At 49.1% G+C, this 15,551-nt stretch overlaps 2 pseudogenes; both read left to right on the top strand.

Moving 5' to 3' along the window:
- Positions 1 to 1,442: 1,442 nt before the first annotated feature.
- Positions 1,443 to 3,121, top strand: LOC100435729 (histone-lysine N-methyltransferase NSD3-like; annotated as a pseudogene).
- A 167-nt stretch (positions 3,122 to 3,288) lies between these two features.
- On the top strand, positions 3,289 to 4,412 carry LOC129047387 (histone-lysine N-methyltransferase NSD3-like; annotated as a pseudogene).
- Positions 4,413 to 15,551: the final 11,139 nt, after the last annotated feature.

Raw genomic sequence — 15,551 nt, 5'->3', positions numbered from 1 at the left:
GGCAGGACGCGGGCCTTCCACTTCCCCACCACCGCTGACAATCCCTGCTACTTTACTCACTTACTCCATTCATTTACTTTACCTATCTGAGCTTGGTAAGCACTTGGTGTTTTCATTCCTAGTATACATTCAGGGCACTATTTCGTCTTCTCTATGTGAGAAATGCCTCTTCAACCTTCAAGGCTCAGCTCAACTCATAGAAGCTCCCTGGTGGTACCCTCCTCTGTATTTTCTCAACAGCAACCCACACTGCTATTATAGCACTCGGCACACCCTTGTGCTCTAATTTGTTAGCGGGTCCTGTTTCCTGCAGACTTTAAGCCCCTTGAAGATAGATTCTACCATTTCTACTTTTCCTCTGCCGGGCACATAATGGGCACTAAATCAGTAGGGCTGAATGAATGGGTTTATGGCCAAGTGTGCACCAGGCAAGGGAGGACTCCAAGAGGCTGCCTAAAATCCTAAGCCAGGAAGGTCAGGAATGGGTGATAAAAGATTTTAACTTTGGGGTTTTGAAAGACCCTAGACTCCTAGGTTTCTTCTCTTGGACACTCTATTGGGCACTTAAAATCCTGAGTCATACTGATTTTGGGATTTCCTCTGACCAGAAGGCTGAGTGTTTAAGACTTTTCACATTCGCTTGTTCTGTTGTAAGGAGCTAGTAAGAGCTCAGCCTGGCCTCTGCCAAAACCACTCGTAAAGGAGCAGCAGACATGGTGCAGCCAACAGAGGCTTCAGGGAAGAAGGATGGCTGTGACTTGTGCAGAGCCATTCTGGGATCCTGGAACCTGAAATACATCCCCACCCCAGAAATTTAGCCTGAAATTTCTTTAACCAAGATCAAAAGGTGAACCTTGCTCCTAATAATCAGAGAGGACTGAATGTGTTCTGCGAAGGAGAGACACACTGGTCTAAATTATTTCCAACTAACGTGTAAATGACTGATAGAGGTTTTTGTTGATTTTTTTTTTTTCCTAAATGTTAGTTTGGTGAGAAGGTAAAAAGAATTATAAAAGTGCAACACCAAGGCGGGTGGATCACGAGGTCAGGAGTTCGATACCAGCCTGGCCAACGTGGTGAAACCCCATCTCTACTAAAAGTACAAAAAATTAGCTGGGCGTGGTGGCGCGCGCCTGTAATCCCAGCTCCTCGGAGGCTGAGGCAGGAGAATCGTTTGAACCCGGGAAGCGGAGGTTGCAGCGAGCCGAGATCGCGCCATTGCACTCCAGCCTGGGTGGCAGAGCTAGACTCCGTCTCAAAAAAAAAAAAAAAAAAAGCAACAAGCCCTCTCGCCTAGTCTCTCCTTTGTCGTCCAGACCCTCGCGGCCGGGCGTTCGTGGTTCGCCCCCTCCGCCCCCTCCGCCCCCTCCGTCCCCTCCGTCCCCTCCGTCCCCTCCGCCCCCTCCGTCCCCTCCGCCCCGCTGACTCGCCGCTTCCTCCTGGGCCCCATCGCCCAAACCCGGGACTGCACTTCCCGGCAGACGCCGCGGCCGATGAGGGGCTGAGGATTTGGCGGCGGCGGCGCCCCGAGAGTCGGGGTGAGGGGGCTTTGTGCGCTGGGGCGGAGGCTGCCAGCACGGAGGCGGAGGCCCAGGGGCAGTGCACAGGTCGCCGCGGAGAGGCGTGCGATTTCCCAGCCGAGCGCCGAGGACCCTGCTGCCCAGGCCGGGCTGCCAGCCGTAGGCTCTTCTCTGGCGGCAGCGGGGGCGCGGCGACCCCCTTCTCTCGGCCTCCCCTTCCCACCCCACCTCCGGAGCCTTCCTCCTGCCGCAGCACGCCTGGCCTGGTCCGGCTGTGGCCCTCCTCGATCTCCGTGTCCCTCCTGTGATCGCATTGACACGGCCGGGCGGTTAGAACGGGACAAACTGAAGGTCCGATGAGAGAAAGGGAAAGTTAAGAATGCTGGAGCGGAACAATGGATTTCTCTTTCTCTTTCATGCAAGGGATCTCGGGAAACACAATTCAACAACCACCTCAACTCATTGACTCCGCCAGCATCCGTCAGGAGGATGCCTTTGATAGCAAAAGTGACATTGCTGAAAATGGTGGCCAGACACCATACGAAGCTACCTTGCAGCAAAGCTTTCAATACTCACCTACAAGAGATCTTCCTCCACTCACAAATGGTTACCTGCCATCAATCAGCATGTATGAAATTCAAACCAAATACCAGTCGTATAATCAATATCCTAATGGGTCAGCCAATGGCTTTGGTGCAGCTAGAAACTTTAGCCCCACTGACTATTACCATTCAGAAATTCTAAACACAAGACCACATTAAATTCTAGAAAACCCTTCCTCTCCACAGCCACCACTTCGGTACCACAAACTGTGATTCCAAAGAAGACTGGCTCACCTGAAGTTAAACTAAAAATAACCAGAACTATCCAGAATGGCAGGGAATTGTTCAAGTCTTCCCTTTGTGGAGATCTTTTAAATGAAGTACAGGCAAGTGAGCACACGAAGTCAAAGCATGAAAGCAGAAAAGAAAAGAGGAAAAAACCCAAAAAGCATGACTCATCAAGATCTGAAGAGCGCAAGTCACATGAAATCCCCAAATTAGAACCAGAGGAACAAAATAGACCAAATGAGAGGGTTGACACCGTATCAGAAAAACCAAGGAAAGATCCAGTACTAAAAGAGGAAGCCCCAGTTCAGCCAATACTATCTTCTGTTCCAACAACAGAAGTGTCCACTGGTGTTAAGTTTCAGGTTGGTGATCTTGTGTGGTCCAAGGTGGGAACCTATCCGTGCTGGCCTTGTATGGATTCAAGTGATCCCCAGCTTGAGGTTCATACCAAAATTAACACAGGAGGTGCCCGAAAATATCATGTCCAGTGTTTTAGCAAACAGCCAGAGAGGGTGTGGGTTCATGAAAAATGGGTACAAGAGTATAAAGGTCATAAGCGGTATGAAGAATTACTGGCTGAGGCAACCAAACAAGCCAGCAATCACTCTGAGAAACAAAAGATTTGGAAACCCTGACCTCAGAGAGAACATGCTCAATGGGATTTTGGCATTGCCCATGCAGAGAAAGCATTGAAAATGACTTGAGAAGAAATAATAGAACAGTATACTTTTATCTGTATTGATCAACAGCCTGAAGAGGGTTTATCCCAAGCAAAAAAGAATGTTGGGGCCGGGCGCGGTGGCTCAAGCCTGTAATCCCAGCACTTTGGGAGGCCCAGGCGGGCGGATCACGAGGTCGGGAGATTGAGACCATCCTGGCTAACATGGTGAAACCCCGTCTCTACTAAAAAAATACAAAAAAATTAGCCAGGCGTGGTGGCGGGCGCCTGTAATCCCAGGTACTCGGGAGGCTGAGGCAGGAGAATGGTGTGAACCGGAGTTCGCACCACTGCATTCCAGCCTGGGCGACAGAGCGAGACTCCATCTCAAAAAAAAAAAAAGAATGTCTCCAAAGCTGAAGTTAAAAAAACCTGATGACCAAGATCTGTGCTTGAAACTCAGCCAGAACAGATCAATGCAGGGGAGGTAGCCTCCTCACTCTCAAGTACTGACATTCAGAGACAGCCAGAGGCAGCACACAAGCGCGGACGAGGAAGAGCCACCTCCTGTTAAAATAGCCTGGAAAACTGTGGCAGCAAGGAAATCCTACCAGCTTCCATTACAATGCACAAAGGGAGCCTGGATTTGCAGAAGTGTAACATGTCTCCAGCTGTGAAAATTGAAGATGTTTGCTCTTCAGAATGCTACAGAGGATGGGAAATTAATTTGTTTATTCAACAAAGGGAATTGGTAACAAAACAGAAATAAGTGTCAGGGGGCAAGACAGGCTTATAATTTCTAGACCAAACCAGAGAAATGAAAAGCCAACACAGAATATATCATCTCTTGAAGCAACATCTGGTTCTACAGGCTCAGTAGAAAAGAAGCAACAGAGAAGATCAATTAGAATTCGTTCCGAATCAGAGAAGTCCACTGAGGTTGTGCCAAAGAAGAAGCTAAAAAAGGAGTGGGTTGAAATAGTTCCTCAGGCTACAGTGAAGACTGTATTACAGAAAGGGTCGGCGGACCAGGGAGTGCAGGGCTGTGTCAGATTCAGTGACAGCTCCATCTCCACAGCGATTGAGGAAACTGTAGACTGAGATTCCTGTACAATTTCATCCCAGAAACTCCAGACTTGTAGTCTCCATGCAAGATTTCTTTTTCTGTCGGCAGCTTGATAGACAGCTTCTTTGTTTTCGATTTTGATTTTGCCAGTCATCATTATTGGCATTTTCCTGACTGGTTTCTTCTTTAAGACTCTGAACGATTGCTTTAATATTCAAATGATTTTTTTTTTCTTCAGTTTGAGCTGGATGGGTACAGCTTAAATCATGGGTCCAGCCTAAAAACCACCATTTAACTCACACTGATAAGTTTCAACATGGACTGTTTTTGTTTTTTTGTTTTTATTTTTTATTTATTTATAGTGTTCTTTTTTTTTTTTTTTTTTGAGATGGAGTCTCGCTCTGTCACCCAGGCTGGAGTGCAGTGGCCCAATCTCGGCTCACTGCAACCTCCACCTCCCGGGTTCAAGTGATTCTCCTGCCTCAGCCTCCTGAGTAGCTGGAATTACAGGCATGTGCCATGCCCGGCTGATTTTTTTTTTTTTTGTATTTTTAGTACAGACTGGGTTTCACCATGTTGGTCAGGATGGTCTCGATCTCCTGACCTTGTGAGCCGCCCACCTCAGCCTCCCAAAGTGCTGGGATTACAGCCACCACGCCTGGCCAAGTTTTTTGTTTTTAAATAAAGCATCATTAATGCACCTCTGACAAAAATAAATAAATAAATAAATAAAGCAGCAAATTCTGAAAGGGAGCCCCGCAATGGGGAAGGAGGTGCCCAAAGGGAAGTGTGGAGTTTAGGAAAGACCAAAGTTAGCTCAGGATTTCCCCTGGAGCCTGGGAGTAGGGGAATTGTATTGAGATAAAGGAGCACCAGGCCCATCTGTCTGGAGCTGACACGGAGACCTCTGAGTAATGATTTCAAGGAGGAAGAGCAGGCAAGACCCACTGAGGGTACCAGAAACAGTAAAATTGGGTGGGTAGATACACCGTCTACCTGGACTGGAGTAGAAAAAAGGAGGATAAAGAAGACAGTATTCACCCCACACACATTTGCTGTGGACTTACTATGTGCAGGGAGCCATGCCCAGTCCTGAGTTCAGTCTCCTGTTGGAAAAATTTCATCAGAGCCTGACGGAGAGCAGATTTCCACAAGCCCATCAATAACACTTAATATGCAGTGCATTTTGGGCTCAAACCCTGAAGGTGCCTCGAAAAGGCTTGTAAGCTGGGGATACAGTCCCCTGCCTGAGGAAGGATACCACAGGCTGGGCATAGCTCCACTGGCCCTTCTCAGGGTGGCTTTCCAGACCCCATTATTTTAAATTGCAACGCCCAGCACTTCTGATCCCTTGTCCTATTTTTCTGAGCATCACTTACCCCTTTCTGTTATACGTTTTATTTATCTATGTGTTTATTGTCTGTTTTCCCCAGTAGAATGCTTCTTCATAAGGGCAAGGATTCTTTTTTTTTTTTTTTTTTTTCGAGGCAGAGTCTTGCTCTGTCACCCAGGCTGGAGTGCAGTGGTGCGATCTCAGCTCACCGCCAGCTCCACCTCCCAGGTTCAGTGTCCCGAGTAGCTGGGACTACAGGTGCCCACCACCACACCCGGCTAATTTTTTGTTTTCGTATTTTTAGTAGAGATGGGTTTTCACTGTGTTAGCTAGGATGGTCTCTATCTCCTGACCTCATGATCTGCCCGCCTCGGCCTCCCGAAGTGCTGAGAATACTAGGTGTGAGCCACCACGCCCAGCTAGGTTCCTCTAAATCAACTTAATTGAGGGATCATTTACATATAATAAACTGTATCCATTTACCATTTAAAGTGCATAGTTCTGAACTGTGGGATGTATGCGGATATATATACCTGTACAGCCACCACCACTACCACGATACTGAACATTTTCCACTACCCCCAAAGTTGCAGTCATCCCCATTTCTCCCATTTCCTACCCCACACCCACCCCAGGCAGCCACGGATCTGCTTCTTGTCACCATAGGCTAGAATTAACAGCAGGGATTTTTATCTGTTTTATTTCTCTGTCCCCAACACATCAGATGATGCCTGGCATATAATTGGCACTCAATACATCCTTGGTGAAAGACTGAATTAATGGACGGGAAATCAGATGATTAAGATCTGTCTTCAGGGCCGGGCGTGGTGGCTCACGCCTATAATCCCAGCACTTTGGGAGGCCTAGACAGGCAGATCACCTAAGGTTGGGAGTTCAAGACCAGCCTGACCAACACAGAGAAACCCCGTCTCTACTAAAAATACAAAAGTAGCCGGGCATGGTGGCGCATGCCTGTAATCCCAGTTACTCGGGAGGCTGAGGCAGGAGAATCGCTTGAACCCGAGAGGCGGAGGCTGTGGTGAGCCAAGATCGTGCCATTGCACTCCAGCCTGGGCAACAAGAGCAAAACTCCATCTCAAAAAAAAAAAAAAAAAAAAAAAAAGGTCTGTCTTCGGGCAGCTCAGAGCCCAGTGGAAGAGACAGGTGAAAACAATAGTTACAACCTCCACAGGTCCTCTGCAGGAAGTGAGAGAGTGAGGATGCACATGATGGAACTACAGAGTTTGAGTTCTCTGGCATCAGATGGATTTGAGCTCAAGGACCAGCTCCACTTCTCACTACTTTACAATCTCACGCGAGCCCCTACATTCCTCTGAGTCTCTTTTCTCTTTTGTAAGTCTTGTATAAAAGCAGTACCTACCAGACAGTGCTGTTAAAGGATGTAATGGGATAATGCTTGCCAAGGGCATAGCACAGTGCCTGGCACACAATCCATGCTCAACAAACCTTACCTACTGATATTCTTGGCCATTCGAAGAACATGGGGCTGGGCACGGTGGCTCATGCCTGTAATCCCAGCACTTTGGGAGGCCGAAGCGGGCAGATCTCCTGAGGTCAGGAGTTCGAGATAGCCTGGCCAACATGGTGAAATCCTATCTCTTCTACAAATACAAAAATTAGCTGGGCATGGTGGCAGGCATCTGTAATCCCAGCCATTTGGGAGGCTGAGGCAGGAGAATCGCTTGAACCAGGGAGGCAGAGGTTGCAGTGAGCCCAGATCGCACCATTGCACTCCAGCCTGGACTACATGAGCGAAACTCCATCTCAAAAAAAAAAAAGAAAAAAAAAAAAGAACATGGCTGAAGACTAGCTCTATAATATGAGTAAGATCAGATTCTTGATTTTGTGAAAGTAAAGCCAGGGAAGAGAGGCAGAAGCTGAAGTCAAAACCAGCTAGTTTATGCTGCAGTAACAAATGAGTCCATGGTCCCAGGGGCCTCGAGCACTGAGATGAAGTTCATTTCTCTCACACTTCTATGTGCCCTGCTCCACTCCTATGCCAGGCTGGCAGTGTGGTTTCTGGCTGGGGCACAGCCATCCTTGTAGCAGAGGGAAGAGAGAACAAGGTGAGCCATGCTTGGCTTTGAAAGTTTCTGCTCCCCAGTAACTCACATGTCCCACTTCACTGGCCAGCGCCAGTCATGTGGCCAAGCCTGAGTGAGGCCAATGGATCAAGGAAGTGTAATCCTTCTCCAGAGAGGAAGAGGAAATATTTGTGAGCAATGGTACCGTGTACCACAGGCATGCAAGCAAATAATTACAGGACCATCTACCTCTGCACAGTGCTAGGAAGGAAAAGGGGCTGACTCTGCTTGGAAGGCAGATGTCAGGCAGGGAAAGGGGAAGTCAGGGAAGGCTTCATGGAAGAGGTGATGTGTATCTGGGTCTTGAAGAAGGAATAAGAGCTCACTAGGCAGAAAGAAACAAGGGAACATTTAGGCAGGATGAAAAGGCCATTGTCAAGGATAAAATTGTGAAAGTCTGATGTGCTCTCCGTGGTTGGAGCATCTGGGTACGGGGGCTGGCTCTGGACAGGTGGACTGGACCAAGAGGGGTCTTTGACCATCATACTAAGGATTCCGACTTTTCCGGAAGAGTGATGGACAGGCACTGAGGTTTCTGAACGAGGAGATATGACTTTGAGCCCTGGAGTGGCTGGATGGAGGGATGTTTTCATCCCAAGTGCTGAAAAGTAACCAAATAAAAGGGGACCCTAAATCAGGGGAAAATCCCCAGAAACAGATGAGGTTTTTCTGCACGAGAACCTAGATAGGAACGGTCGCCCGGGGGAGCTGGGCCCCTTCCTGTTGCAGAGAACAGGCACAGCTCGCTGGCAAACGCCGATCAGGGCACGGCGAGGCCGAGCCGAGCCCCGCGGACCTGCCTGACCCCGCGCCCGCCCCCCGCGCCGGGAGAGAGGCCCCTCCTGGCCCCTGGAGACCTGGCATGGCGGATATTTGTCTGTGATACGATTGTAATTTGGCTCCCTTTTGGCCGCAGTAAATTGTCCTGTTTGCACAGCGCCAGGCTGAAATAGCCCGGCGCGCGCGCCCCAGGAAATGAGCTCAGGGCCGACGGCCGCGGAGAGCGCGCTGCAGCCGCCCTGGCGCTCCAGGCGCCCCGGCCAGCCCGCGTGGGGGCGGAGCTGCTATTTTTTCATTTGACCGACTTAAACAGGTAATTTGAATTATGAGCATGAAAAAGTGCCCAAGGCGCTGTCTGCCACCGAAAGCTCAGAGAAAAGTGGAAGACGCTGGCATGGGGACTGGGGAGGCTGCAGCATCTTCCTTCAAGGGCAGCGGTGGGAGGTAGGGGGAGGAACCGAGGCTCGGCCTGAGATGTGCTGCCTCTGCCACCTCCCACGAGGCAATAAGGAAAGTCAAAAGCCCTGGTGACAAATTGCGATTTTACAAAAATGATTTCATACTAGAAGGACTCCACAGCCATGGAAAAGAACATTTGAAGCACAGTTACATCCGCCTTACCGTGCCTTACAGGTAACACTACAACTATCTACACATACATGGATTTGTCAGCATTGCCATTGATCACAACATATAGACAATCCTGTGCTCCTTTTTTTCACCCGCTTTTATTTTCTAAACCCTCTTTCTTGTTGCTACACAATTTTCAATTTGCCATTTTTACTGACAGGGTAACATTTTATTGGATGGATGTATCATAATTTATAGGACCATCCCTCTATGTTGGCTGGGGAGGGTGTCTCCAGTTTTTCCCTATCATAAATAACACCCCAATAAATGTCTTTGTAGATACAAAATGGTTCTTTCTTCCTTGTGAATTATTTTCTTAGGATTAATTCCCAGGAGGAAGATTATTGGGCCAAAGGCTACGAACATCTTTATGTCACTTGATATTATTGCCAAATTGCTTTCCAAAAGGGTTGTCTCTGATAATTTACGGTGTAAAAGAAGGAACTAACCAAATGTGTACACTGTCCTTTCCTATACACACACAAAGGGCATCACCTTGGGGCCCAGAGGAACAGGTGTTTGGGGTAGCTCCGAGTGGGGGCAGGATAGGGGTGCAGGGGAAAGGGCATTCAGAGGTGCGAGTGCTGGGATCCACCTCACCCTGGTGTTGGTACTTTCTGGAAGGACAGGCTTCCCGGATTTTTTGACTCCCTCCCTTGTCCTCCCTTTTGCTTCCATCAGATGTTTAGACCTATCACTCCAAAGCCCCCACCTTACTGTCCACCCCTCAGAGTCCTTCCTGCCAGGGCCGCCTGGGAACTGGCCCACCTTAGGCCCTGAAATAGCATGATTTGCTGAGCCAGCTTTCATGCTAAATGGGAACTATTGGCACCTTTGGCTTCTTGTCATCTTTATGTTTTCCCGAGAGGCAGCACTAACCCCTCGATGAGGCTCAGGAGGGGAAGCTGGGGTGTGCCCCCAGGTGATACCCTGGGTGAGGCTGTCTTCCTTGCAGCTGCTCCTCAAGTCATTGCCAGGTTCGGCTCTGGTGGAACCTTCTGTATTTACAAAGATCAAGTCTGGGAGATGAGGCCAAAGACAAAACATCTTCTGTCCACACTCCTCACACTATTCAATTTGCGGATGTTTTTCCTCCCACAATTGTTTTGGTATCACCCCAGCTGACATCGTGGACATTTTTTTTTTTTTTTTTTTTTTACTTTCCTGGCAACACTGTAGGAAGAAAGCACGTTCAGGGGACAATTCACCAGAGGGAAAACAGACTTGATTTCTCCTCCGCTGTAGCAACCCATGTGTTCTTGGGACAAATCTCTTAGGGAATATGGGTCCCAACTTTACTGACAAAATGAGGTTCTGGCTGGACCAGCCACATCATTGCTGTCCCTAGGACCCAAAAGCCCTTGGTGGAGTTTCTTTTTTTTTTTCTTTCTTTCTTTCTTTTTTTTTTTTTTTTGAGACCAAGTCTTTCACTGTCACTCAGGCTGGAGTGCAATGGCACGATCTTGGCTCACTGCATCCTCTGCCTCCCGGTTCAAGCGATTCTCCTGCCTCAGCCTCGTGAGTAGCTGGGATTACAGGCACCTGCCACCATGCCCGGCGAATTTTTTGTATTTTTAGTAGAGACAGGATTTCATTATGTTGGTGAGGCTGGTCTCAAACTCCTGACCTTGTGATCCACCAGCTTCGGCCTCCCAAAGTGCTGGGATTACAGGCGTGAGCCACCATGCCTGGCCCCAACTTGGTGGAGTTTCTTATGCTCCCAAGTTCTCCTCCCATGGCTGCACCATGGAGATGTGGGACAGAAGGTGCCCTTGGCGGGAAGGACTCTGAGGGGTAGACAGTAAGGTGGGGGCTGATCTAGGAGTGACAGGTCTGAGCATCAGACAGGAGAAAGACAGGGCAGGATGAGGAGTCTGAAAACTGCTGGGACAAACCATTACATTACCTGCCAAGGAGAGCCCTGACCCAGACACACAGGGCTTTCCACTGCCCCTCAGGCCTCCACACATCTCCTGTCTCCAGAGATGCAGCCTGCTTCCCCAGGGGCTGCTGGGAAGCCCCCTGCTTTATCACTGGAGGGTGTCACACTCAGAATCACCTCTCCACCCAAACCGCCAACCTCAGTCCCAGGATCGGGCCTGTGCCTCTGGCTCTCTCCCCTCAGGTGACGGTCACACCCTGTTGGGTGCCACGCCTGCGAGGACAGAGGAGCCATCACTGTTCCAGCTGCCTGGAGATCTTGGTGCTGGTGCCAGCCCTCAGCCTCAAGAGGTCTTTCGTGGTTTCTTCCTTGAAGTTCCTTAGCTCCACGTGCAAACAGAAGCCCACATTCAAGGGAACTGCACAGATGGGTAATGGGTACATGCCCTTGGGCCCCATTGGATGAAAATGAATGTAGAACGAGGAGCCAAGTCACTCACTCTTAGGTTGGTCTTTTCTTGCTTTGGCCCATGTTTTCCCACAAACGCTGCTGCCATGGTTTGAATGTTTTCCTCTCCAAAAGTCATGTTGAGGTTTAGATGCCATTGTGATGGTATTGGGAGGTGGACCCTGCCCTCATGATGGATGAATGACTCATGATATGAGTGAGCTCATTATCATGGGAGTGGGTTTGCCATTTCCTGCTCCCTCTCTTTCCCTTTCTCCCTCTCTTTGCCCTTCCATCATGTGACACCCTCTGGCATGTTGGATGCAACAAGAAGGCCCTCACCAGATGCCGGCTCCTTGATTTTGGATTTCCCATCCTTCAGAACCATGAGCCAAATAAATTTCTGTTTGTTATAAATTACCCAGTCTGTGGTAATGTATTACAGCAGCACAAAACAGACTAAGACAATTGTCTACTAGCAGGCATTCCTTTCCACTACCCCACTCAGCCATTTCCAACCCCTTCAGCTCAATCCCTAATCTGGAATATTGTCCCAGTGCCTCCAGTTCCTACAACCCAATTCATTTTGTACTTTGCGATGGCACCATCCAATGAGGGCTCAAAGTCATCTTCTCTGGGTGTCTTCAAGGTCCAGCTAAGCCCCACTTTACAACGTGGTCTTGTTCATGGTGTCATGCATGGTCTGTCTCCCCATAGACCCCCCCGGGGCACTGCCCACATCTTAGATATCATTTGAACACCGTGGTACTCCGCCCAGGGCCTGCCTCTCAGCACATGCTCAGAAACATGTGTTGATCCATTTCCATTGTTCATTCAACCCTTCCTGCACCTGAATAGGCTCTTGGTTGCAAGTGACAGAAACAACACTAGCTAAGAAGCAGCAAAGCAATTAATTGGAAGGATATTTATGAGCAAAAGGAGTCCATAGGGAGGGAGCACCAGCATGGGAATGGGCAAGGGAGGCCAGGGGACAGGAAACCAGCCAGCTTCAAGTCTCACAAAAGTGGGTTAGGGAGGCTGCCCAGCCCTGCTCCTACTGGCCACCACTATCACCCCTCATGAAGACCACTGCTGAGTGTGAATTCTGGGCAAGATGGAGGAACATCCAATTGGCCAAGCCTGGGTCACATGTCTAACCCCAGATAGAGGCGGGAGGATGTGGCCTCTCCAGCTTTTGTGGTGGGGTCCCTGACTTCCCCCACCAGACCTACTCAGTAAAAGACCCCACACCCCTAGGCCGGGCGTGGTGGCTCACGCCTATAATTCCAGCACTTTGGGAGGTCAAGGCGGGTGGATCACCTGAGGTCAGGAGTTCAAGACCAGCCTGACCAACATGGTGAAATCCCGTCTCTACTAAAAATACAAAACATTAGCCAGGCATGGTGGCATGCGCCTGTAATCCCAGCTACTACTCGGGAGGCTGAGGCAGGAGAATCACTTGAACCCGGGAGGCGGAGGCTTCAGTGAGCCAAGATCGCATGATTGCACTCCAGCCTGGGCAACAAGAATGAAACTCCGTCTCAAAAAACAAAACAAAACAGAACAAAAAACCCACACCCCAATGTGGGAGGCTGAGCAGCTCCCCAAAAGGCAAATGTCTAACAGTTACTGAGATTGTGTTCACTGTGTGCCAGGTGTTACTCTAGGCACTGATGTGTGAAGATGAGGAAGCCAGGCCCCTGCCAGGCAGCTGGCTGAGAAAGCAACCCCAGCTCCATTCATCATTTATGGGGCACCACCCCATGCCAGGTTCTTGCCCATGGGCTTTCTCAGACATCATCCCATTTAATCCCCACTGTGGCTGGGGCTGAATTAAAGGGGCTAGTGAATGTTCAAGGGAGCAGCATGGCTGCCAAGGAGTTAGGGCAGCATCGCAGAGAAGTGACCATCTGGCAGGGACTAAAATGGACTCAAGGAGGTTGAAAAAAGAGAAGGGCCTTCTAGGCAGAAGGAACAGCATGTATAAAGGCATGGAGGCCTGACAAAGTCAGAGAGGATTCAGGCCATCATGGTTTCTTGGTGTGGCTGGAATATAGGGAGCAAAAGAGGCCTAGAGGTGGCTATTGCAGGTAGCTCATGCTAGCAATGAGCAGGCCTTGAATAAAAACAGCCAGTATTTCTCAAACACTTGGTAAATGCCAAGCCCTCTATGAGGCCCTTTACATCCATCATCTCCCCCATCAGGCAAGCACTATTTTTATTTTGAAGATGAGGAAACTAAGGATAAGAGGGGCTAAGTAACTTGTTCAAGGTCACGCAGCTAGCAAATTGGAAGAGGCAGGATTTGAACCAAAGCTTGTGTGTTCAACCACTGATGGTGCCAGAAGGAATAGGAGGAGTCCATGTACCTACCCTGATCCTTTAAAAAAAAAATTTTTTTTTTTGAGACAAGATCTCACTCTGTCACCCAGGCTGGAGTGCAGTGGGGTGATCACAGCTTACTACAGCCTCGAACTCCTGGATCAAGTGATCCCTTCACCTCAGCCTCCCGAGTAGCTGGGACTACAGCTGTGCACCACCACACCCATCTAATTTGTTAATTTTTTTTTTTTTTTTGAGACGGAGTCTCGCTCTGTCGTCCAGGCTGGAGTGCAGTGGCATGATCTTGGCTCACTGCAACCTCTGCCCCCTGGATTCAAGCGAGTCTCCTGCCTCAGCCTACCGAGTAGCTGGTATTACAGCCACCACACCTGGCTAATTTTTGTATTTTTAGTAGAGATGGAGTTTCACCATGTTGGCCAGGCTGGTCTCGAACTCCCGACCTCAGGTGATCCACCCACTTCGGCCTCTCAAAGTACTGGGGTTACAGGTGTGAGCCATCACGCCTGGCCTTTTTGTTAATTTTTTGTAAAGACAGGGTCTTGATATGTTGCTCAGGCTGGTCTCAAACTGCTGGTCTCAAACTCCTGGGCTCAAGCGATCCTCCCACCTCAGCCTCCCGAAATGCTGAGATTACAGGCATGAGCTACTGCACCTGGCCACTTCCCTGATCCTTCCCACCCCCAGTGACTGCATTTTGCAGGATTCCCTATTCCCCTACCTCCATGGAGAGTGGCCTCCATAGCCTAGGGAGTGTGGCTTGTCTTACCCTCACTCTACCAGGTCACTTCAAGGAGGCCATGGCAGAGCTAGCTCCTTTGCACCATGACATTAAAAAGTCAGTTTCCTGTTACCATTCTCAGTTTTGTATTCAGGAAAAAGGAACTGGCCAAGCTGCATAGAACTTTTTATGGACAGAGAGAATTGTTGAAATGATAAAATACAGTCTGCTGCTTTTGGCCGGGTCATTTCTAGGCACTTCCAGTTAGAGGGACAGGTGCAGAGGGCACCCAGCAGGGCAGCTTCATGCTTAGGGTTTGGCCCTAGGTCACCTGGGTTTGGATCCCAGCTGCCCCATTTCATAGTCATGGGACTTTCGGCATGTTATTTAATCTCTCTGGGACTCAGTTTTCCCATCTATAAAACAGAGAATAACCACAGTGCCTGCCCTATAGGGCTTAGGAGGTTTAGAGAAGATGTTTGTAAAGTATCTGGCATGTAGTGAGTACCAAAAAAAGGGAAAAAAATGCAATTTGGGCCAGGCACCATTATTATTCTCCATCCATCTTCACAATAACCCGTGCGTGAGGCAGGAGGTGTACCCATTTGACAGGTGGGGAAACAGAGGCTCAAAGATATTAAGTGGCCCTCTCAAGTTCACTCCCTAAGTGGAAGAGTGGGAATTCAATCCCAGATGTGTCCGATTACAATGTCCCTGAGTTTTACATGGTCCCTCACTGCCCCAGGGCTTCTATGCCGGTGCATCTCGCCAAAATGTCACTTGCGGCTGAAACCACATTGTCTTCCAGATGATCAGCTATTGCGCCAGCAATGCAGGGCAGGAGGCAAGAGCACTGTGCTGGGGGAGCATCCAAGCTCCCCACGTGAGCACGCCCAGCCCAGGCACTTGTCCCTGCTGTCTCAGGTAAAACTTTGGAAACCTCAACCCCTAATTACCGCCTGGCACAGGGCACCCGGTGGTTTCCCGATGGCTTGTATTGACTCGCGCAGTCTTCATAGGACATAGGTCTGAGCTAAATTTAAGCACCGTCACAGACAATTTAACAGTTTTCTGTGGGGGGGGTAATTGAATGGTAAACCATAATTACTGATACAACTGATACCTTAATTCCCAAAACAATCTGTGGAGGTGTGTGGAATTCAAATCAGTCCAATTAGAATTCTTCTCATAATAAAATACAGCATAATTGCTAATTGCCCACTGGCTCACAATATTTTA

The sequence above is a fragment of the Pongo abelii genome, chromosome 19 (assembly GCF_028885655.2).
Source record: "Pongo abelii isolate AG06213 chromosome 19, NHGRI_mPonAbe1-v2.0_pri, whole genome shotgun sequence".
NCBI lineage: Eukaryota > Metazoa > Chordata > Mammalia > Primates > Hominidae > Pongo > Pongo abelii.
The sequence above is the reverse complement of the archived record's forward strand: the minus strand, read 5'-3'. Positions and strand labels throughout refer to the sequence as shown.